Below are 23473 nucleotides of genomic sequence, written 5' to 3' on the forward strand. Positions count from 1 at the left end.
TTTTCTGAGAACATTTCCTTTCTCAGAAAAAAAAGTGCCAAATCACTTTTTCTTGTAAAGCGGTAACTAAAAGCAGCCATGGTCCAAACCGCAAATTCAGCTGCTCTCTGAAGATGTGTCGCTTTCGACAGGGTCGGCAGGGCCTCCCCCCTCCTCCCACCACACACACTCCTACACACTTACATGCATACACATGTGCACACACATACACACACATGCATACACTTGCACAATTTTTCTTGAGTCTTGGGCAATGACAGTTCACATGTCTTCACACTTTGTCTTCACCTGCAATGAGTGTGATCTAAAGAAATACACAACCTGTTAGTGTCTTGTTCTTATTCACTGAAGAGTCTTAGAGCCCGAAGCTTACAGTATTCCATTGCTACTGGAAAGTATTTTAATTTGCAACCGGTCTTTTTTTCCACAGAGAAACAGTTACTTGATTTACACCATTAGGTTGACTTTTGTTTTAAAAATGGATTTTTGTGTCTTTTTTGTGCCAGTGATGCATAATTAATCTGTATAGGTGCATGCTGTTTCCCTCCCCAGCCCACCCTTGTAAGAACTGATTTAAAAAATCCAAGTTTAAAACAAATTGTTATGAATTGGTGGTTTCTCCATGGAATGGAAGAAAAGTGAATGCTCATTGCACTTTGTTTCCTTAAATAAAATGCCATTTTAAGCATGAAACCTAGTTCTCTTGATAATTAACTATAAACAAATACTGCTTGACTCTCCACCTACTTACACAGTTTATGTTTCGCAAACATTTTCCTCTGTCTATGAGTCACCTTCTCTGGCCCTTAGTTTCCTCAAGTCTTGAGTGACAAGTTTGGACAGCACTGCTGGCGGCACAGAATAGTGCCCCAAGGAGCTTGAGGAGGTGCCAAACGCCCAGTCAGTTTTGATCGCAGCCAGCGTGAGACCCTGGTGCAGATCACGTTCCAGGTGTTTCCAGTATTGAAGTTCTGTGATCCGATGACACCGTCTTGGTGAAGGTCTTGACTTTGGTCTCAGATGGAACAGCGTGGCTAGACTGGCAAGTCTGAGGGCCAGGTTGGTGACAGGTGCCGAGAGCTTTAAGAAGCACCTAACCTTTGACCTAGCAGCTCCATTTCTAGCTACTTATTTTTCTGTGTGTGTTTTCTAACGAACTTTATTTTTTATTTTTATTAGTACATATTTTCGTACATAATGTTTGCATTCCTTGCACGTACATAACACATCTTAATTCTTTTCCATGTCCTTTCCCTCCCCACTCCACCCTGCCCACATCTCTTGATCCTCTTTTCATTTGAAAAAGTTCCATCTCCCTACTTTCTATTATCTATCCTTTGTTTTACTCTTTATTTATATTTTGGGTTTCTCATATAAGAAAAACTATGTGATAATTAAACTTGTGTGTCTGATTCACTTCACTTAACATTATGGTCTCAAGGTGCATCCATTTTTCCACAAATGACTCAAGTCTATCCTTCTTTATGACAGAGTAGTACTCCATTGTGTGTAAAGGCCACATTTGCTTTGTCCATTCATCTGTTAATTGATTATACAGGCCACTTCCAAGATTTAGCTATTACAATTTGTGCTGCTATAAATGTGAGCATGTATGGATCATTAAATGTGATGTCTTTTAGGGAAGATACAGTGGTACCCCAGTTCACAATTTTAGTTCTTTCCACAATTCTGGTTGCAAACTGAATTGGACGAGAACTGAATAAAATTTCTCCATAAGGTCAACATTGAACCTAACCATTGAATTTGATTCGGTTCTCGTCCTACTTGGTTTGTGACCAGAATTGTGGAAAGAATTAAGTTCACGAACTGAAGTACCTAACCGCTTATTCTTGAGAGAATTACAGTGAACCCTGTTACCAATGGGTCACATATCTGTGGATTCAACCAACTGCATCAAATGTATTTGGGGAAAATTGTACTTTCATCAAATACGCATAGCCTGCTTTCTTTCTCACAGTTCCCTAAACAGTACAGTATTACAGCTATTCACACATAATCTGTATTATATTGGGCACTATGAGTAATTTAGAGATGATATAAAGTATGTAGGAGGATGTTCTCAGGTTCTATATAAACACTACATCATTTTGTATAAAAGCTTTGATGATCCATGGATTCTAATGTTCTCCAGGGATTCTGGAACTAATCCTTTACAGATATAGAGGGACAATCAAAAAGTTGTGCCAAATATTTAGTTATGATGATGTTGACTACATAATTACATAAAATAGAGAAAAAATGAATACTGGAGAATGTTTAAATAAATTACAGCACACTCATCTAATGCTATACTTTGCAGACATTAAACTAACAATGCTATAGAAAAAATTTTCCATCCAGGAAAGTGCTCCTGATATATTAAGTTAAGATGTCAGAATACAATAATCCTACACTGATAAGGTTGTAAAACAGAATGATGATCGTTGAACCATTATCTCTGACTGATAGGATTAACAATAATTTTGATCTCTTCCTCTTTCTCATCCATGTTTTTTCACGACTGTTGTGTATTATTGCTTTAATCAGGGTCATTCCAGGTATACATGTGTACCCCTTAAATTCTTCTGTCATCTCTAGCCTTTGATTTTCAAACTACTTCCAGAGATAGCTGAATCTTCAGCACAGGTTTTGAGAATTTCTGAGCACAAATCAGCAAACACGAGTGGGCTCCAACCTGCTTCCTGCCATTGGGAACACCCAAAGCAAAAGAAGGAGACAGATTCCTAACCACAGGTAGAGTCTAACCAGAGTGACATGCACTCAGTTAAGAATGTTTAATCAAGGGCAAGTTCCAAGTGGCAGAGATGCATGGAGCCTCTCCAATCAGGGGCCTTGGGGAAGAGACGGCTTACCCGGGACAGGATGGAGGATGCCCCACTCTGGAGGTACCTGGGAACATAAGCACTGTTAATGCATGTGACATGTTTGGGAAAAATAGGTTTGCATGGGAGTGACAGGTATGGGGTATATATGTGGGTATACATGTGGTGTATACGCATGTCAAGGGGGGAAATCCAGGGGAGTCCCAGTTCTCATTCTATCTCTGTTTGAAGTAAGGAAGGTGTGATTGCTCCTCTGCCCAGACTCAGCTTTGGCCCAGGCCATGGGACCTGTAGTGTTTGGAGGATGAATTAGAGTCCAGTTTGTACTTGCTGCAGCAACAGGGTACATACCTGTAGGGTCCAACCTGGACAGCTGTTCCTACAACAGTGCTATGAGGTAAGGATATAGACTCAGAAAAGGTAGATAATTTTTCCAAAGTCCTACAGCTCATTTGATGCAGGAACACGCACTGAGAGTGAAGACTCTTAAGCAATGGGTTTAGGCCTCATTCTATGGGCTGTGTGAACCATGGCTGGGTTTTTGAGGAGGAAGCTAAACTGAGCACATTACCGTGAGGGTAAACATGGAGAATCATTGGGAAGTTATGGTCCAGGTGAGAGATGCTGAGGCCTGAATCCTGGCAGAGACTGCAAGTAATGAAAGAAGTAGATGGGTCTGATGGACTTGTATAGGGAGCATGAGAAAATTTACAAATGAGGGAACTGGAGGGGTGACAGGAAGGACACATTGGAATGGATCTTAAAACCCTCAGCACTTGCCAAGAACTGAAGCTGTGGGAATCCATGGAAATCTATAGGGCTGAAGTGCCTGCAGTTCAGAGGAGTTTGTGAAGAAGCCCAACTGTCATGGAAACCAAGAATGGAACTGGTATCAGGGAGGCCCAGAGTGAAGCATCAAGGAGGAAGTGGTCAAGGTGTCAGATGGTACCAGTGGAGAATGAGTGAGAACAGAGACGATTCCATTAGCAAGTGAGGTGGGAGGTGTTCCATCCTCTTCAGTGAATACAGTGGCACCACAGACACTGGACCTAAGGCTCCAAAAGGTAGGTGTGCAGTGGGCTTGGTAGGAGCCTGGGCAAGGAAAGGAAGGTGGGAGGAGGAGTGGCAGCATCATAGGACCTTGAAGACTGGGAGCCTTCAGTTATGGTGAGAGAGGCTGGGACATCCCTGGAGACTGGGTGTGATGGCGACAGAAGCTGACAGGGACACATGGCTGGCCAGTTCCTTGGAAAGGTCAGACTGCACTGGGGGCTGGGAGGATGGAGAGATGGATGCGCACACATGTAAAGGAGGCTTGTGTTTCTCAGAGAGGAAGAAAGAGGAGGAGGGAAAAGGCGGGTGGAGAGCATGGGAAATGCCAGGTTTGGAAAGAGTGGTGCACTGCTTGGTGTCCACTTTCTCAGGGTCTAGTATGTGAGACCCTTGGCTCATAGCAAGGGATGAATTTTAAGATTTGGGCCAAATATGTAAAGATGCCACAGGAATAGATGGATCTGAGTGTTGGGTGAGTAAGAGGGTCAGTCAGTGTGTGGCGGGCCCTTCAACTGGAACTGGGTAACGTGAGTCTGTTAACTTTGGGGAGGAGAGAGACTCAGTTCACTTTGTTCCCCATTCCGTTCTGGTGCGTATCTGTCTTAGAGTGCAGTGCTTGGCCAGAGCAGATGTTCCATGGGAATCCGTTTAATGAATCCATTCAGGAACTCTGATGCTCAGCAGCACTAGGGAGTGCCAGCATCCATTCGCAGCCAGCAGCTGAACAGAACTAGACAAAGGGAAGGCACAGGGCCATATGGTCTCTTTGTTGGTGGTGCTGGTTAACCTACCTTCATTACCCTTCAAAAGAAGAAAGAGGAAAATATCTCACCCTGAGTTGTCAGTTTTCTGCCCCATGCTTTGTCAGTTTCGGTTTCTTGAACCTGTCCACCTAGCAGAGTGCAGTCCACCAAGGTGCAGGCTGCCCCTGCTGTGTTTGTTTGGGGGAGCATGGCACAGCCACCCAGGTGACTTGGGTGAGGACCCCCACCTAGCTCAGCAGCACTGTGAAGCCATCTCCAGCCCTCAGCCTGGGAAGGAAGCAGTAGCTCTTTCCTCTGGACCCTTCCCTTTTTGTTTTTTGTTCACTCTTAATTTCTATCCTACAGTTTCCTAGCAGTCTGTGCTCTTGGAGCTCATTCACCCTCTCAACCTCCATTTTTCTCCTGCTCTTGGAAGCATGAAGACATCTCTTTGCCTGGTGTCTAATTTCTCACTCTCATTGACTTCAGTTTAGAACATCTGTCCTGGGACCTGAAGGGTGGCTGAGGTCCCCTGAGCTTGTGTAACATTTACCTCACCTCCAATAAGGGCATCCACCTCTTCCTCAGTTTCTCCTAGTTGGGTCATACCTTTTCAAGACCCCTTTTTGGGTTCCGGCTTCCCAGGAGGCCCCTACAAGCAAGTGTGCGATTCTCTCAGCTCCTCCTGATCAGGTCAGGCTGGCTTCCTCACCAGCTGTTCCCCCGCCCTGACCTCCCACCTCTCTGAAGTCCTCCCCAGGCCATCAGCTTCCCTGTCCCTTCTACCAGGCTGCATTTTAGGATTTCCATTGCATCTTAGAGTGAAACAAAAGGAAGAATTTTTCTACTCATTTTTCTGGAAAGAAAAAAATATATAAATTATGGTACCCATGAGTGACAGTGTCAGACATAGAGACATACTGGAGAGGGACTGTATTTGAGGCCAGGGAGGCGATTTTGAGAAGGGAGCTGGTCAGTTTCCTTGCATGTGGGAAGAACTCGATTCTTGGTCGCTGTCACTTTTTCTGAGATCTCTCCCTTCCTTGTGGCTTGGAGCAGCAGGCTGGACAGAAATGATTCACTCTGGTGCTAGAGGCTTGGGTTCTGCAGTGCTGCTGGTTATGAGAACTCGAGTGCCGGGCGGGGGGAAGGCGGTGAGCAGGACCACGGAAACTATCAGTGTGCAGGATGCCCGTGGTGCTGTATTAGTGGAAACTTGAAACTTTGAAAGGTCATTCCCTGCCTGGCCTCAGGGTGGGCTTCAAACACACTTCCATCTCTGTGTGACACATGAATGTAGCACCCAGTAACTATGGTGCTGTTTACCACAGATAAGGCTGGGCATGTGCCCCTCCCCATCGGTGACCAGGTCTTCCTGTGTAGTGACACAGAGATTCTATTTCATTAGTCTGCTTGAGGTGAGACAAGATACACAGTCTGGGGGTTTAAGCAACAGAAATTTATTCCTGACAGCTCTGGAAGCTGGAAGTTCGAGGTCAAAGGGCTGGTAGAGTGGATCCCTCTGAGGTCTTGGAGAGGAAGACCCATTTTAGGCTTGTATCTGGCCTTGTTCTCACTGTGTCCTCACATGGCTTCCTTGTAGCTCATGCCTGGTATTTTGTCCTCTTATAGGAACATGAGACATACTTAAATTAGAGCCCATCCATGTACCATTGTCCTCCATTCCTGTGGATGCTGGAAACCGAACCATATATACACTGTGTTTTCCTGTGATTACATAAACACGTATAATCAAATTTAATTTAAAAGTTAGTCATAGTAGGGATGAGGATTTAGTTCAGTGGTTCCTCCACCTGCCTCACAAGCTCAAGGTCCTGAGTTCGATACCTGGTACCCTCCCCCCGCTCCCCGCCCCAAAAGTTAGCCATAGTAAAAGATTAACACAAGTAATTTCCTGTAGATTTTAGCAATCTCTGCATGGGATCTTTTTCCCTTCCTTATTGAGGAAATCCACCTTTTCACTTAAAGGAAGCATTTTATGGCTTCTTTTTGGCATTGCCAAATTGTTGATGTCTTGTATTTTGGGGTCATTATGAAGTGAAACATGGGTGACTTGCAGGATAGTCCTGTAGTACTGTGATGTCGATGCAGTGACTGGGAGTGTTACTGAATGAGTAGAGTCAGGTCATGTGTCCAGCCTGGGTTCGAGTGAGAGGGAGCTGGGTGGTCCAAAACTTCATCATACGGCTCAGGATGGCACGTGACTGAAAACTTACCATTTATGTGTGGAGTTTTCTATTTCACATTTTCTTGAGTACCAGGGACAGAATTTGGGACCTTGCCCTTGCGAGGCAGGCAGTGGCACCACTGAGCTAAATCCTGGCTCTATTTCATATTTTCAAGCCATGGTTGACACACAGGTGACTGAAACCTGGAAAAGTGAAGCCATACATCAAGGGAACTAGTGCCACTTTTCATCTTCAGTATTTCCTCAAAGGCCCTTTCTCCACTTACAGTCTCATTCTGAGGTGAACTGGGGTTAGCACTTTTACATAGGAAGGTGGAGAACAGGACTCAGTCCACACTGTGCCCCTAGTGAAGTCAAGAGTGTGGACCTAAGCAACAGCCTGGCATGGTGGAAAAGCCTTGGATCCTAAGCCAGTCACAAAAAATAAACCTTACAATGTAAGACCCCACTTAGGCAAGGTACCTCAGGGACACAGGAAGTAGCATGGTGGTTGCCCAGGGTTGGGGCATGAGGAGTTAGTGTGTAATGAGCTAGAGTTTTGGCTTGGGATGATGAAATAGCTCTGTATATGAATGGTGGAAATGGTTGCACAATAATCACCATATGCTAACAAATGGCCCCAAAGGTAAATATTTTACAATAACAATAATAATAATGCGGGATGTGAGCTGTGGGGTCAGACCTGAGCTTCTGTCTCTTGTCCTCTCCAACACACATACCTTTATTTTACTTCACTGGGGCTCAGATTTTTGATCTTTAAAATAGGGATGATGTTTTGTACTTGGGGATTAAAGAGATAATGAAGCTGAAGTGTTTAGTTAAGTCCTTGTCAGAGTCATGGCGTTCATCTGGTGACAGCTGTTGATAGCAATGACAGAAGAAGAAAATGGTAATGTTCAAGGGGAGGAGGCATTGACCTTAAAGTAATTTACTTTCCAGTGGGTCAGAGAAATGTAGACCTTGGTGTGGGCTCAGAGAACCAAGACTGACACTCTTTCACAGTGGGGGCCTCGGGGATCAGGAGTGTCTTAGCTACGTTCTTTGTCACTGAGACACAGAATGGACACCTGCAAATGAAAGGAGAAAAGGTTTAATTTGACTCATGTTTCCATCCACAGTTGGCTGGCTCCAAGGGAGGATGGCATGGCAAAGGGGCATAGAGGAGTAGAGTGGCTCATGGCATGGGAGTTGGAAGTAGAGGGCGAAGGGAGGAGCTGAGGAGGGAGATGAACTCTTCCGGGTCACATCCACAGTGATGGCCTCTTCTGAGCAGCCCCTACCTCCTAACAGGGAGTCAGCTATGAGACCCATGACCCAATCATCTCCCCAAAGCCCTACACATTTAGTAAATCAGCAAGACAGGAAGAGTTTGCCATGGTCAGGGGACACTGTTGGCTGTGGCCTTTCGGTTCCTGTCTGCTATAGCTGCCTAATGCCACTGCTCTCCCATCCTGCCAGGCCAGCAGCACCCCAAGCACGTGGTCTCGGACCTGGACACCCTGGTCCAGCTTGGCTGACCAGCACAAGTGGATTTGACCAATCCCATGCCAGGGCCCATGAAGCTCTGCAGCCCCAGGCTCTCTCCACCCCACACCTCCTCCTGAGCCCGAGTCACCTCATTGGCCTAGACTTCGCTGTGGCCTGGTGCTGCCACACCAATCCTAGTCCCTGAGAGCCAGCCAGGGACTAAATCCAATTGACTCAATGTGACATTTATTGAGATATAAAGAGATTTAATTGCTTTCATAGGGACACAACTCAGAGCTTGCACTTGGAGTGAGAAGAGTGGTTTCAAAGGCCAGTGCAGAGTCAGACGCCTGCTGACCTCTTTCATCCTTCCTCATCCAGGTACTGACATGGGGGTCTGGTGGATCCAGGAGCCTAGAAGGAGACCATGCTGGGGAAGGTGGCAGAAGGGGTGGATTGCTGGTTGGGCTCTTTGTGGACATTGCTGCGGGTGGCACCTTGCCTTGCCCTCCTGCCCTCAGCCATGCCCAGCACCATGGCCAGGCCTCCTCCACACCCCTCTGGCCCCACTCGATTTGTGGCAGAAAGCATCGCTAACTGGCACTCACCACCACCACCAGCCTTCTCCCCAGACTGCTCACCCTATCACCTCCCATGTTTCATCTCCTTGTGCTTCTAGATGCTACAGCTTCTGAAGCTTAACTGGCATTTTCCTCCTTGGCTTTTTGCACATGGGAACCAGCCAGGACAGCTAATGGTGTGACTACCCTGAGGACAGCACTGGCAGCTGTATTTGGGGATGACCTTGGAATGCCATCCCCATGCCCTTGCACAGGCCCTCCAGCTTCTTGGTCTCTCTGGCTGGAGCGGGGGGGGGGGCTGGCAGGGGAGGGGAGGACCTCAGCACACCCAGAGGAACAGCTTTTCCTGTGCTACTCACTGTCTTTCACAGGAACCAGGAGAGGCCCGGTGCCAGGTGTAAGAATGTCTCCACTGCCTCCAGGAAGGCCTGGGGCTCTACTCCCACTTTCCCAGCACCTCATGGTCCCACTGCTGCCTATCTTAGACCATGAGACTGAGCGCTCAGCTTCTGACCCCTCTTGTCTCCATTTGGCTCTGCTGCTGGAATGACACCCCCTTCACCCCTCATGGCCCACCACCTCCACATACATGGGAAACAATTTCAAGTGTGTCTGCTATCCCGCCTCACTCTCAGAAACTCTTCCTGGTTTCCACGGGTTTCATACCATCTCTATCAAGCCTCTGGGTCCCAGGCTTCTCTGGAACCATCTGTACCTCCTCCCTGCCTCTCTCTGCTGGCGACCTTCCTGTTCCTCTGACAACACAGGGACCAGAGTCCGAAGCTTCTCACCCACTCCAGGAGGTGCTTCAGAAATTTGCTGTGCTATTGCCATGTCTTGTGGGTCCACACACACGCTGATATCTCCTCCATAAAAGACAAACACTTGTCTCCTGTCTCCATTTTCCTTCGAGATTTTCCTCTATTTCTGTCTTCTCTTTTAGAGTAAAATTCCCTGAAATCATTCTATGCACTCACTATCTTTAATTCTTCTCACTTTTCTTAAACCTACTTTAGACAAGCTTTTACCCCTTCCATTCCACCAACACTGGCTTCTCAGTGATTTTTTCCCCATCCTCATCCTGTTAGGACAGCTCAGCTCGCAGGATATGACAGGAATGACCATTCCTTCTTCTTTAAATATTCTCACTCACCTTCCAGACTGTGCTCACTCTTGCATTTCTTCCTGTCTCACTGGTGTCTCTTTCTTAGTTACCATTGCAAATTCTTTTCTTCTCCCCCACTTCTTAATGTGTGAGGGCCTCAGGTTCACTTCTGTTGGTTTCTCTATATAGGTTATCTCCTCTAGTTTTGTTACTTAAAGTCAATACACTGCTAAGTGCTAAACCTATATTTCTGGCTTGGGCCTCTCCCCTGAGCTCTAAACAGCTTACTCCCTCTTGGCATGAAGATATTTCGTGAACATCTCAGATTTAAGATGTTTGCAGTGAAGCCTCTTTCCAAACCTCTCCTGCCTTCAGCCTTTCTTAGATCAGATTCCATCCATCCAGGTGCTCAGGCTGAAACTTGGGCTCTTTTCCCCCTTTCTTTGCCTCACATCTAATCCAGTGGCAAATGTAGCCAGCTATATTTTCTAATTATATACATAAGGTAGCCACTTATGCTCCCCCATGATCCAGTCTGCCATTTAGATGACTACAGCAGACCCCAACTATCTCATGACCCTCCTGCTTCCATTTTGGACACATGCCTCACTCTGTCAGCCAGTGTAACATGCCTAAGATTTTTGGTCACACTCCTCCAATCGTTAAAGCAAAAAGTAAACAAAGTTCTTACAGCAGCCACTGAGGGCCTCCATTGTGCCTCTGTCAGCATTTGATGCAGCCCTACTTCTCGCTTCCTTGCTCTCTGCTCAGTTGCACTAGACTCTTTAAGCATCTTGGACCTCCAAGGGCTGGGCAGCCAGACCTTGACACAGGGTTTCCCTCCTGCTTGGAGTCCCTGTGCCTGGCCCCCAGTAAGATTTGGAGACTGGATAAATAGATGGATAGAAGACTGATAGGTGCATAGGTGAAGGGATGGACAGATGGGTGGACAGATGGATTGATGGACTGGTAGAAGGATGGATGGACTGGTGGGTGGATGAATGGGGTGATGGAAGGATGGGTGAATGGATGGATAGGCAGGCAGACAGATGTGTGAAGAGTGGCACAACAAAAAACATTCTGGGTCTGGGAACACAGAAAAATGGAAAAACAAACAAAAATAACAAAGATGGAGAATTCCTGAGGAAGTCGGTTAAGCCAAACCCTGAAAGATCAATAGGAATTAACTAGGCTGGGAAAACTGAAAGAATAACTCCCATTCCATAGTGTATAGGCTTCCTTCACTCCAACATTCTTCAGAAAACTTTCTGTGAGTCTCCTGAACTTCCCAGGACCTCACTCCTCTGAAGGCACTATGTCTGCTGTGGGGGCTGCCACTTCCCTTCCTATTTACAACTTTGGAGCGTGGTGGAGAAAGCATCAATCTTTCCATTGCCACTTCCGAGCAGCCAAGCTCATTAAACTTGACTCATACTTCTAACATTCTTTCCCAATCCCTGTGTCCTGCCCAGGCCATCCTCCAGTCTCTGAAGTCACTATGAATAAGGCCATTGGTGACTGCTTTTATTGCTAGTCAGAGCTTCCCTCACTTTCTCTACCTTGGTTTTGGCATTTTCATTATAGGTAGCTATCCATATCTGCAGGTTGCACATCTGTCGATTCAACCAACCACCCTTCAAAACATTCGGAAAAAACTGTGTCTGTACTGAACATGTACAGACTATTCCTTATAATTATTCTCTAAAAATTATGGTGCAACAACTATTGACATTGCATTAGCATTGTAAGTACTTTAGAGATAATTTAAAGTATGCAAAAGGATGTGCATAGTTTACATGCATTATATTTTATGTACGGGATTTTAAGAATCCACGAGTTTTTGAATCTGTAGGGGTCTTGGTGGACATCAAGGAACCACTGTCCTTACCCATGATCTCCGTGCACAGCTCTTTCTACCCTTGGGTTCTGTCTCCCTGCTTTTTCCCACCTTGCTGCTTACCGTACTGGCTGATAAGGTTTAGATCTAGAATGTCCCCCAAAATGCTCATATATTCAGACTTTGGGCTTCTGGAAGGTGACTGGATCATGAGGAGGTATACTCATTAGTAGATTGATTCATGGAAGAGTTCAGAGCTGAATGTGGTATTACAAGGTGGGAGCCTTGTTGGAAGTGGGTAACTGGGAGTGTGGGCTGGAAAGGTTTATCTGCCTCTCTGACTCCTCCCTTCTGTCTCTGCTTCCTGGTCACCATGAGATGAGCAGCTCTCTTCCTCCAGACCCGTCCTCCATGCCCTTACAGTTTCCATGCCCTTACTTATTTTCTCTCATTTGTACCTTTTCTCCTCTGTATTTTAGAAGTCAGTGATTCTTAGTCATTGTGCCATCCTTCCCCTCTTACAGTTTTCACTCTCTTTTTTCTGCCCTCAGGGACCTCAACCCCTACCCCCATGACTTTAACTACAATTCATATCCTGAAAACCCCTAAATTAATGGGTCTATACTTTAGCTGGCTTTTGTTTCTAGGATCTTGATGTCAAGACAGTATCTCATTATCAGCATATCCAAAGTTAGACTGACCATGGTCTATTCTTTCCTACAAATATTCCTCCTCTAGTCCATGTGTCCCTGGGAGAGATTTGCTGCCATCCCACGGTGCTCAAGAGCTACCCAACTCCTGCTCTCTTTGTCTTCTGATACAAAATAACTTAATAAATCCAATGAATTCCATTTGTAAGCAAAAAACACAATTTCTTTTTCCTTCCTTCATTCTAGCATTCATGTACTAAATTCTAGCCCTTCCTACTTCTTGGTAGGTCATTGTGGGAACCTCCCCTTTGATATCCAAGCTTCTTGTTGGCCACTTCTGATTGTCTGTGCTGTGACCTTAAGGGTGAAGGCCCTCACCTGGCTCTGATATTTAATTAGGAGAGAGTTTGCTTTTCATTTCACTATGAGGGAAATCTAGGACTTTCCTTTATTGTCCTTCATGTTCATCTCTTTTCTCTGTAGAACTCCTTCCTTCCAAGCAGTTTCTGGGATCACTGTTATCCTTCAAATACTCTTCTGAGATCTTCCAGAGACAAACTAACAATGCCGTGTATATGATTCCTCTGACATGTATTTGAGATCAATGTAAAATGAAAAAGTTTAAACTTCATTTGTATACTTCTCTTAGTTTTAGAAAATCTTCCTGTAAAGAATGGTCAACCAGATGGGCAGAGAGCTTCCTGGCTGCCTGGAGCCCTGCTCTGTCCAACCTGTGCCACCTTCACTGGCGGCCAGCTGGATGGTAAGGACCCCTCACCATGCCCACAGCGATCAGCTTAGCCAGGCGGCAGCCTCCCCCACCCCCCCACTTCTGGCCTCCTGGTTGTGCCACTACCTGGTTCCACACTGCAAAGGCACAGCGGGGCATAAAGGCCATTGTCCTGAGCTCCAGAAGATAAAGCAGAAGTAAACAACAAATAGAGGGCCTCTCTCAGTCTCCTTGATGAAAACTGAAGCCCATTGGAAAAGTGAAGAGAACCTCTGCAATAAATGCACACCAGACCACCATGCTTGGTAAGTTGGAAGGATCAGCACCTCCCATGGTAACCTGTACTATCTTGATGGGAAGGGCAGCTGGAACCTGCAGTAGAGCTTTGAAGAGTTCAACCCTGTAGGAGGACAGGGAGCTCAACTTTGGACTTGCAGGTGGAAATCTGCCTGAATCTCAGGGATTTGTGACTGGCTGGCTGAGACTCATTGACTTATATCTGCACACTGCTGCCCATGTTGTCTATTGTGACAGCACAGACATACCCTGAAGGAGGCCCTTCATTTTTACTTTTTATTTGTTATTTTCAAAATTATTATTATTATTTTGCTCTTATTTGTAATTTTTATTTTTTTCTTTTTCTACTCTTTTCAAATTTTTATTTTTCTCTTCTTGTTTTCTTTCTTTTCTCTCTTTCTCTCTTTCTTTCTTTCTTTCTTTCTTTCTTTCTTTCTTTCTTTCTTTCTTTCTTTCTGTCTTTCTTTCTTTCTCATTCACTCTCTTGCTGTCCACATTGTTCTTCATCTCCCTTTTTGTACCTGTTCTGGCCCTAATTCGGATTTCTTCTTTATTTTTCTTTTCTTCTCTTTTTCCTTCTCTTGACTGTATCTTCTGGCTTCACTGCTAACCTTCCCCTATCCTTCTACCTGTCTATCCCTCCCACCCAACTCCTTCTAACTCCCCATCCCGAAGGGTAAAGTTGCTAATATTGAAGAGTTTATTCATTATAAACATATGTTGGTTGGTCCTCAATTTTGATTTAATTCACACAGTTAAAGATGATAGATTAATAATTACCACAAATTGTCATTTACTAAAATGTACATGAGTCTATGGTGTTGCTGATTGTATCACTTGGACTAAGGTGTTGTGATTAAACTGATCAGTTGTCCTTCCTGGTATAATGAAAATGAGAGAGCCTCAGAGCCATTAGAGACTCAAAACCTAAAGACCAACTATAAATGGAAGACACCTCTGAGAAGCAATCATTCCATAAGGGTTCTAAACACAAGCAACAAAGATACTTACAAGAAGCAATTTTGAAGTATCAACCCAGGAAGTAAACCAAGGACAGTACCAAAAACAAAAATGAGAAGACATTTAAGCAAGGCACAAACTTAGACTTCCACCCCAACAAAGGCAAATTCTGGGGGAAACGAGGTAGAAAAATATGATAATTAACCACCTGGACACCCTGAATTGATAGCACAGGAAGTAACAAAACAGATGAATGAGGCTCTAGAAAAATTCAAAGCAGAAATAACTTCCCAGATAACTACAGAGATGATGAGCAGAGTGAAAGACATGATTAGAGGCTCTAGAACAGAAACAGATGAAAAAATAGATGAGCTCAGAAATATGCTGGAAGCCATGAATGCCCAGCATAAGAAAGAAATGGAAACCACAATCGCCCAACATAAGAAAGAAATGGAATCCATGAAACAGATTCAAACAGATATCCAGGAGATTAAAAACTCCACTGAAAGTATGTACAACAGATTAAGGGAATGTGAAGACAGAATATCAGATATAGAAGACAGGATTGCAGTTAATGACCATGAAAACAGAGATTTCTTAAAAATAGTAAGGGACCATGAGAAATCAATCCAGCAGCTGATAGATGATGCAAAGAAGAATAACATAAAAGTGATAGGAGTCCACGAAAAAACAAGAGAAAGTACAATTGACATTAAAAAACTGTTCACAGAAGTAATGGTAGAAAACTTCCCAGACAGAGGTAGAGAATTGGACCTACAGATAAGTGAGGCATATAGAACTCCAACTAGCCACAATAAAAAAAAAATCTACACCTACACATATAATAGTCAAAAATCTCAACAGAAACCCAACAGAAGAATGAAATCCTACAAGCAGTTAGAGAAAAGAAACAAATCACCTACAAAGGAAAGCCCATCAGAATCACACATCTGCTGGAATGAAGTATTTCAAGCCCTAAAAGAAAATAACTTCCAACTTAGACTGTTGTATCCTGAAAAATTATCTTTCAAAATTGATGGGGAAATGAGACACTTCCATGACAAAGAATACCTGAGAAGTTTTATGAACACCAAAACAGCACTTCAAACAATTCTAAACAATATCCTAGAAAAAGACAATGAAGGTCACAACTCCATGTGGCCCAACAGAAGGAAGCTACCAGGCAAGGAAAGAAACTAAAGGGAAAGGGGGAAAAATAAAAAAGAGCCAACAACAGTAAAACACCATGACAAGGACGAGTCATTATCTATCAATTATAACCATCAATGTTAATGGCCTCAATTCATCAATCAAAAGAAATAGACTGGCAGAATGGATTAAGAAGCAAAATCCAACAATATGGTCTATACAAGAAACACACTTAAATCAAAAAGAAATTCATAGACCGAAAGTAAAAGGATGGAAAACAGTTCTCCACGTGACAGGAACCTGGAGGTCACTACATCCTTGTGAAGGGAACAATACAAGAGGAACAGATGACAATCGTAAATATACATGCACCAAATACAAATGCCCCCAACTATACAAAACAAATATTAATGGACATGAAAAACCAAATAAGCACTAATACAATTGTAGTGCGATACCTCAATACTCCACTATCACGAACAGACAGATCATCTAGGCAAAAAATTAACAACGAAATTCTAGAACTGAACCAAGCAATTGAACAAATGGACTTAATAGATGTTTACAGAGTGTTGCACCCCACAAAATCAGAATACACATTCTTTTCGGCTGGACATGGGTCATTCTCCAAAATAGACCACATGCTAGCTCATAGGACATGTCTAAGTAAATGTAAAAGAATTGAAATTACCTCCTGCATATTATCAGACCACAGTGCAATAAAAGTGGAGATCCATAACATAAGAAATGGCAAAACCCCTACAAACACATGGAAACTGAATAACACCTTTCCGAACAACCAATGGGTCACAGAGGAAATTAAAGAAGAAATTAGACAGTTTCTACAAGTAAATGATAATGCCAGTACAACATACAGGATTCTATGGAACACAATGAAAGCAGTTCTATGAGGAAATTCATAGCAGTGAATGCCCATATTAGGAAAACAGAGACAGTTCAAATAAATAACCTAATGCTAAACCTCAAGCTCCTAAACAAAGAAGAGCATGTCAAACCCAAAGCTCATATGAGAGAAGAAATTATAAAGATCAGAGCAGAAATCAATGCAATGGAGACTAAGAGAATGATGCAAAAAAAATCAATGAATCAAAGAGCTGGTTTTTTGAAAGAATAAGTAAAATCGATAAACCTTTAGCCAACCTTATCAAAAAAAGGAAAGAAAAGGCTCAAACCCATGAAATTATGAATGAAAAAGATGAAGTCACAACAGATCCAACAGAAATCCAGAAGATCATCAATACTTACTTCGAGAACCTGTACTCTAATAAAATGGAAAACACAGAAGAAATGGACAGATTCCTAGATACATACAAATTGGCAAAGTTAAATGAAGAAGATATAGAAATTCTAAACACCCCAATTACAATGAGTGAAATTGAAAATGTAATAAAAAATTTATCAACAAAGAAAAGCCCAGTTCCTGATTGCTTCACTGCTGAATTTTACAAGACATTTAAAGAAGAACTATTGCCATTACTCTTTAAACTCATCAATGAAATTGAAAGGGAAGCAATACTTCCAAATTCATTCCTGGAACCAAGTGTTACTTTGATTTCAAAACCAGGGAAAGACCCAACCAAAAAAAAGAACTACAGGCCAATCTCCCTAATGAACATAGATGCAAAAATCTTCAACAAGATACTGGTAAACAGAATACAGAGGATCATCAAGAAGATCATATACCCTGACTAAGTCAGATTTACCCCAGGGATATAAGGATGGTTCAACATTCATAAATCAATAAATGTAATACACTAAATTAACAAAGCCAAGGACAAAAACCATATGATCATCTCAATAGATGCAGAAAAAGCATTCAACAAAATCCAACACCCATTCATGATAAAAACCCTACAGAAAATTGGAATAGAAGGTCTTTATCTCAACCTGATTAAGCCTATCTATGAAAAACCAACAGCCAATGTCATACTAAAGGGTCAAAAATTGAAAACTTTCATGCTAAAATCAGGAACAAGACAAGGATGCCCACTATCACCACTCCTGTTCAATATAGTTCTGGAAACATTAGCCACAGCAATTAGAAAAGAGAAAGAAATAAAAGGAATAAAGATAGGAAAGGAAGAAGTGAAACTGTCATTATTTGCTGATGATATGATACTTTACATAGAAGCCCCAAAAAACTCTGCCTAAAGACTTCTAGACTTAATTGACAGATTCAGTAGAGTAGCTGGATACAAGGTGAACACTCAAAAAACAATAGCCTTCTTATACACAAATAACAGACTCACTGAGAAAGAAATTAGGGAAACAATTCCTTTTACAATAGCATCCAAAAAACATGAAATATCTAGGAATCATTCTAACAAAGGAAGCAAAAGACCACTACAAAGAAAACTACAGCACTCTGAAAAAAGAGATCAAAGAGGACATAAGAAAATGGAAAGGCATCCCTTGTTCCTGGGTAGGAAGAACCAATATAGTGAAAATGGCCATACTTTCAAAACTGCTATATAGATTTAATGCAATGCTGATGAAATTCCAACAATATACTTCACAGAACTAGAGAAAACAATCCAAAAGTTCATTTGGAACCAGAATAGACCTAGAATAGTGAAAGTAATTCTAGGCAACAGAGACATGGCAGGGGGTATCACAGTCCCCAACTTGAAACTATACTACAAAGCTACTGTGATAAAAACAGCATGGTATTGACAAAGAAACAGACCTGAGGATCAGTGGAATAGATTAGAAAATGCAGAAAGAAGTCCAGACATACTCAGCCACCTCATCTTTGACAAAGGAGCCAACCACCCTCATTGGAGGAAAGATAGAAACCATTTTAATAAATGGTTTTAGAAAAACTGAATTTCAACCTGCCAAAGATTAAAACTAGAACCATATCTATCACCATCCATGAAACTAAGGCAGAAGTGGATTAAAGATCTAAATATTAAAACAGAAACACTAAACTTGCTGGAAGATAAGTTAGGTAGAACTCTTGAAGACATTGGCATAGGAAAAGACTTTATGAACAAAACCTCAGTAGCATGGGAACTAGCACAAAGAATCAACAACTGGGATCTCATCTTATTCAAAAACTTCTGCATTGCAAGAGAAACCACCAACAGAGCTAAGAGACAACCTACAATGCAGGGAAAAATGTTTTTAGCAGCTGTACCTCAGACATATATCTAGAATACATAAAGAACTGAAAAAAATGAGACCCCCCCCAAATTCAAAGACTCAATTCAAAAATGTGCATCTAAAATGAACAGACATTTCTCAGACAAAGAAGTAAAAGCAACAAATAAACATATGAAGAAATGTTCAACATCACTGGTCATTCAAGAGATGCAGATGAAAACAACCCTGAGATTCCACCTCACCCCAGAAAGAATGGCTACTATCAAGAAATCAACCAATGACAAATGTTGACAGGGTTGTGGAGAGAAAGGAACCCTTCTCCATTGTTGGTGGGAGTGCAGACTGCTGCAACCACTGTGAAAGTCAGTATGGAGATACCTCAAAGAACTAGGGCTAGAGGTCCCATTTGATCCAGCTATTCCCCTGCTAGGTATCTTCCCAAAAGAATTAAAAGGATCATACCACAGTGATATATGCTCACCCATATTTATAGTGGCACAGTTTGTAACAGCTAAAGGTTGGAAACAGCCGAAGTGACCATCAACTGGAAACTGGATAAAGAAGATGTGGTTTTTTTTTTTTTTTTTTTTTTTTTTTTTAATAAAATGGAGTACAACTCAGCCATAAAGAACGAGAAACTAGAGCCATTTATAGCTAAATGGATGCATATTGAGACCATACTCTTAAGTGAAATAAATAAGACACACATATGTAAATCCCAAATAGTTTCTCTGGTGTGAGAAACTCAAAATGTAAATAAGGATTAAAATGATTAAAATGAATAATTGATAATTTGAAATAGGAAGAAATGGTCCAAACGAGTAGGGGAAGTGGGAGGGGAAGGGGAAAGGAAAGAAGGGAAAGGAAAAATTATGAGAAAAGAAAAAAATGGAAACAAAGTCTTTGTAAATAGGGAAGGGAGGACAGGGGATGGGGAAAAAATAAGAACCAAGATACATCATGTACAGGTACAAGCACCCAAAGATAAATGTAAAAAGAATGGTCAACCATCTTTGAAAATGCAATGATTTAATACAGAAGGTCCTGTCTTTCACGCATAGTTTGATTTCTGTCTACTTACTTCCCAGCAGACAATTTTCATGTATCTCTTTACTTAAAGATCTATGGGTTCTGTTACATTTGTTACACAATTTCAACACATAATGTGTTTTTCTTCTAACAAGAATACAATTAAATTCATCTAATTTTTAAATCTTGTTATACAAAGAAACTTTGTAAATTATTTTTCAGCTGTCCTCAGGCTAATCAGTTCATCTGTTAGACCATCTTTACTTGACGCTTTATTCTTAGTGTATAAAATATCTCATAATCTCTTACAGGATATCGTCAATGCCTAATTTCAAAATGTTCTGTGTTCAACAAAGCTTTGAAAATGCTGACCTTGTTAACTGAGAGGCCTTCTGTCATTTCTAGAAAAAGGTTGACTTTTTGCTTTGAAAAGTGTTTCTGGGGTAGTCTGTTCCTGAGGATTGTGGTCCTTATCCTTCTTTAATCAGGTTTGTTTGTTTTGAGACACCTTATCTGTCTTTGCAAATGCTGACTGTGCATCTGTCTTGGCATGGGAAGTTCTGGAGAGCAGGAAGCCCACTTTTGATCTGTCATCAAATCTATGACCTATTCAGGGTCACAGGCCCTCACTTACAACCATAAGGCAAACAAGGTGGAGCCAAAGAATTTTGTCCTTGCTAACATGATCGATTGACCCATGATGTCCTTCATACCTTGTAGCCAGAGACACTCACCTAGGAGACTGATGAGAAAAGCTCAAAGAAACACAGAGACTATACGGGTGGTATCCCTCCAAGAGCAGGTGCTCGAGTCTCCACCCATTAGGCTCTGATCTGGGTTTTCACATTTATCTCCCTGTGTCTCAGTTTCCCATGCAATAATAATGATGGAACCTAAATCTCAGGGTTGTTTTTAGCATCTAATGGGCTAATATACGAGCATGACTTTGAGCTTGACACATAGAAAGATCTCAATAAATAGCAGCTACTATGGTTTGAACCACAGCAGTCCCTTCCAAACATAACATCCTCCTTCCCCAACCCAAATTGTGGTCATAAGATGTTGTGGATCTGTCTTTGTGAGTCTGTGAAAATACTGAGTGTCTTGATTTCATTAGCTGCTTGGATCATAGAAGAAATGCTAAAGTTTGTATCTCAGTTGCATACTTTAGACATGTAGCTTGAGAGACAGTGTCTTTGGCTCTTTGCAAGATGCCTTGACTGGTTATGATTCTTTTCCACTTTTCCTGGAAGATATGTGCCCTGTTTGTATAGGAAATTTCAGATTATCCTAATGAAGTTTTGATAATTGAGTCTGCTGAAATAAGGTGTCAAGTAGAAAAATTTACAAGACGAAAAGCATGCAAATTTGTTAAAGAGGGGATCATGACTGAAGTTCTTCATAGGTGAGAGAGAAGTGGGGCCTGCAGGCAATTTAGAGGTGTGGTAAATAATCTTTAAGGGAAATGAATGGGCTTAATGACCAGATAATAGTCTGTCTATCTTAAAACCTGGCCATTTTCTGGTGTTTAATATTTCTTGGGTGAATGAAATTTTAGATTTTGCATTCCTCCTCTGCCTCTCTTTCTCTGTCTCTGTCTCTCTCTTTTGCAAGGATTTTCAAAGTCAAATAGCTTGGGGGATAGAGTAGAGGAGAAACAGTAGACAGAGACCTTTATTATACGGTGGTTTTGAAGGGCTTCCAATTTCCTTTAATCCAAAATGTTCAGCATGTTAACATTCACTTTGGGAAATTGTTTTCTCAGCCTTATGTATTGTCAATCCTGTTATACACCATTGAACACCTGTCCGTATAGACCAGGCTTTCTGAAGAACCCACTGTTCCTATTCCCGGGTTCCTAGAAAGACTGCTTCCTGGGGTGCAGTGATTTTAAAATGGGCACAAAAGGGCTAGGGATTTAGCTCAGTGGTGCCATGCCTTCCTCACAAGCACAAGGTCCTGAGTTCAATCCCTGGTACTGGGGGGAAAAATGGGCACAGAAAGAACTACACTCCTACTTTCATCTTTATGATTCTCAGATGAGCTTCAGCCAATACAGTTTGCATATTGATTCATCACTAACTCCTGGAGCTGACCTCCCTTGTTGGACATATGGGAACGTGGTCACAAATGAGAAACAAGAACAGTCTTTCCACCCATTCCCCAGCAACTTTCTGCTAGAAGCAGAATTTCGGAGTAGTTTTCCAGATGCATTCAGCCCTATAGCCTCCCTGGCTGGTGTGGAAGCATAGTCTTGCCTGGCTGTCCATGCTATACATGATGGAGAGGCCACTGTCAATGATTGGTGTAGCCATGTGACAAAGTGCAATTCTGTGGTGGTGCCACAGGACTGGAAGTGAACCTGGTGGTGCAGTGAACAACCATGAGAGGGAGTCCTCCTCCAAGGGCAGCCTGTGAATGGCTCTGAAAAATTAATATGGATTCTCACCTTCAGATAAAAATTAAGTCCTTAGACAATAACACACATGTTTCCATGAAAGAATTCTTTTTTGGGCTGGAAGGATAGCTCAGTGATAGAGCATATGCCTAGCCCTGGGTGTAATTCTCAGCACAGAAAAAAATAATCAACATTTACCATTATTGCAGACATTACCTGCTTCACTGATTCAAGGAGACCTTTCAGATGTGTATATAATCGCTGTGTTCTGTGCACCATCACTATTGGAGATGGTCTTGGTGAGATGTTCCCACTGGTCTTGGTGTCCATTTGAGTCACCCTTTCAGACCAGGTGGTCCTTGTTGTCTAGTGGACAGCATGCTGGGAAGTCTGGCGATCACCTATATTCATAACTTGAGGGTCTTCTGCAGGGCCACCCTACTGCCCCACAATATGTCTGTTTAGCTTGGAAGCCCTGGAAACAATCTCTTTTCTCCTTGAAACCTTTAGTCCATTGCCTCCTTGAGGCTCTTCATGGCCTCAAGTTGCATAACACATTTCCTGTTGGATTCTGTAGGAGATTCTGCCCTTTGTAGTGAGTCAGGAGGTAGGTCAGTGAGATGAATGTGAAGTCAATGAATTTGCACAGCTTCTGGATAGATCAAAGAATAATAAAAGAAAACTTGGAAAGGAAAAGCAAACAAGAGACCTCAAAAAAAAAGCACCTTGATCTAGAGAAGGTAAACAGCTACCTTAGAGTTCCTGACACAATCAGAAATATGACCGTGGTCCACCTGGGTGGGCTACTTCCATAACCAAATGACTTGGTGTCATAGGGCACTTTCAAGTTAAGGGCATCCCCAGCTTTGCAAGAAGACATTTCATTGGAAAGAAGGCTTTATGTCCATTCTTACATCCAGTGACAGAAGTGAAACCATGATTAGATGAGGTTAACTTTCAAAGCGTCTTTCCCCTCTAGAAATGGAAAAGTTTCCTTGTATTAAAAAAAATGACTGTACATATTTACCTAAAATCAAATAGCATGCATCATAGGCTTCCTCCAGATAAAGATATCAATAGTGTGGCCTAAGGGATTTATGGTAATATGTTTTTGTTTTCCATGCAAATACATAGCATGCTGAAACCTGCCGACCTTCCTGGAGTTTTACAGGAATGCACAGTGGTCTGTGTGCTGTGCTGGGGCTGGGTCTCCTTGCCCCAGGGGATTCCTTTCTAAATCCTGTGACCTTCCCTGGAAGCCCTTGGCCCTCACCCATCTCAGCACATCTCTTGAGC

At 42.5% G+C, this 23473-nt stretch overlaps 1 protein-coding gene across 2 annotated transcripts in view; it reads left to right on the forward strand.

The window, feature by feature from the left end:
• Positions 1–799: 799 nt before the first annotated feature.
• Positions 800–23473, forward strand: part of Il1rl1 (interleukin 1 receptor like 1) — a 78634-nt gene continuing 55960 nt past the window's right edge. For both annotated transcript variants that reach the window (XM_087203963.1, XM_087203960.1), the window contains exons 1-2: positions 800–1059; positions 8598–8696. The gene's annotated coding sequence lies outside the window, so the exon portion shown is untranslated. The remainder of the gene's footprint in view (positions 1060–8597; positions 8697–23473) is intronic.

This window comes from Heterocephalus glaber, unplaced genomic scaffold, assembly GCF_053883595.1.
Source record: "Heterocephalus glaber isolate CG9 unplaced genomic scaffold, H.glaber_assembly_v1.0 deba00000470, whole genome shotgun sequence".
NCBI classification, from domain to species: domain Eukaryota; kingdom Metazoa; phylum Chordata; class Mammalia; order Rodentia; family Bathyergidae; genus Heterocephalus; species Heterocephalus glaber.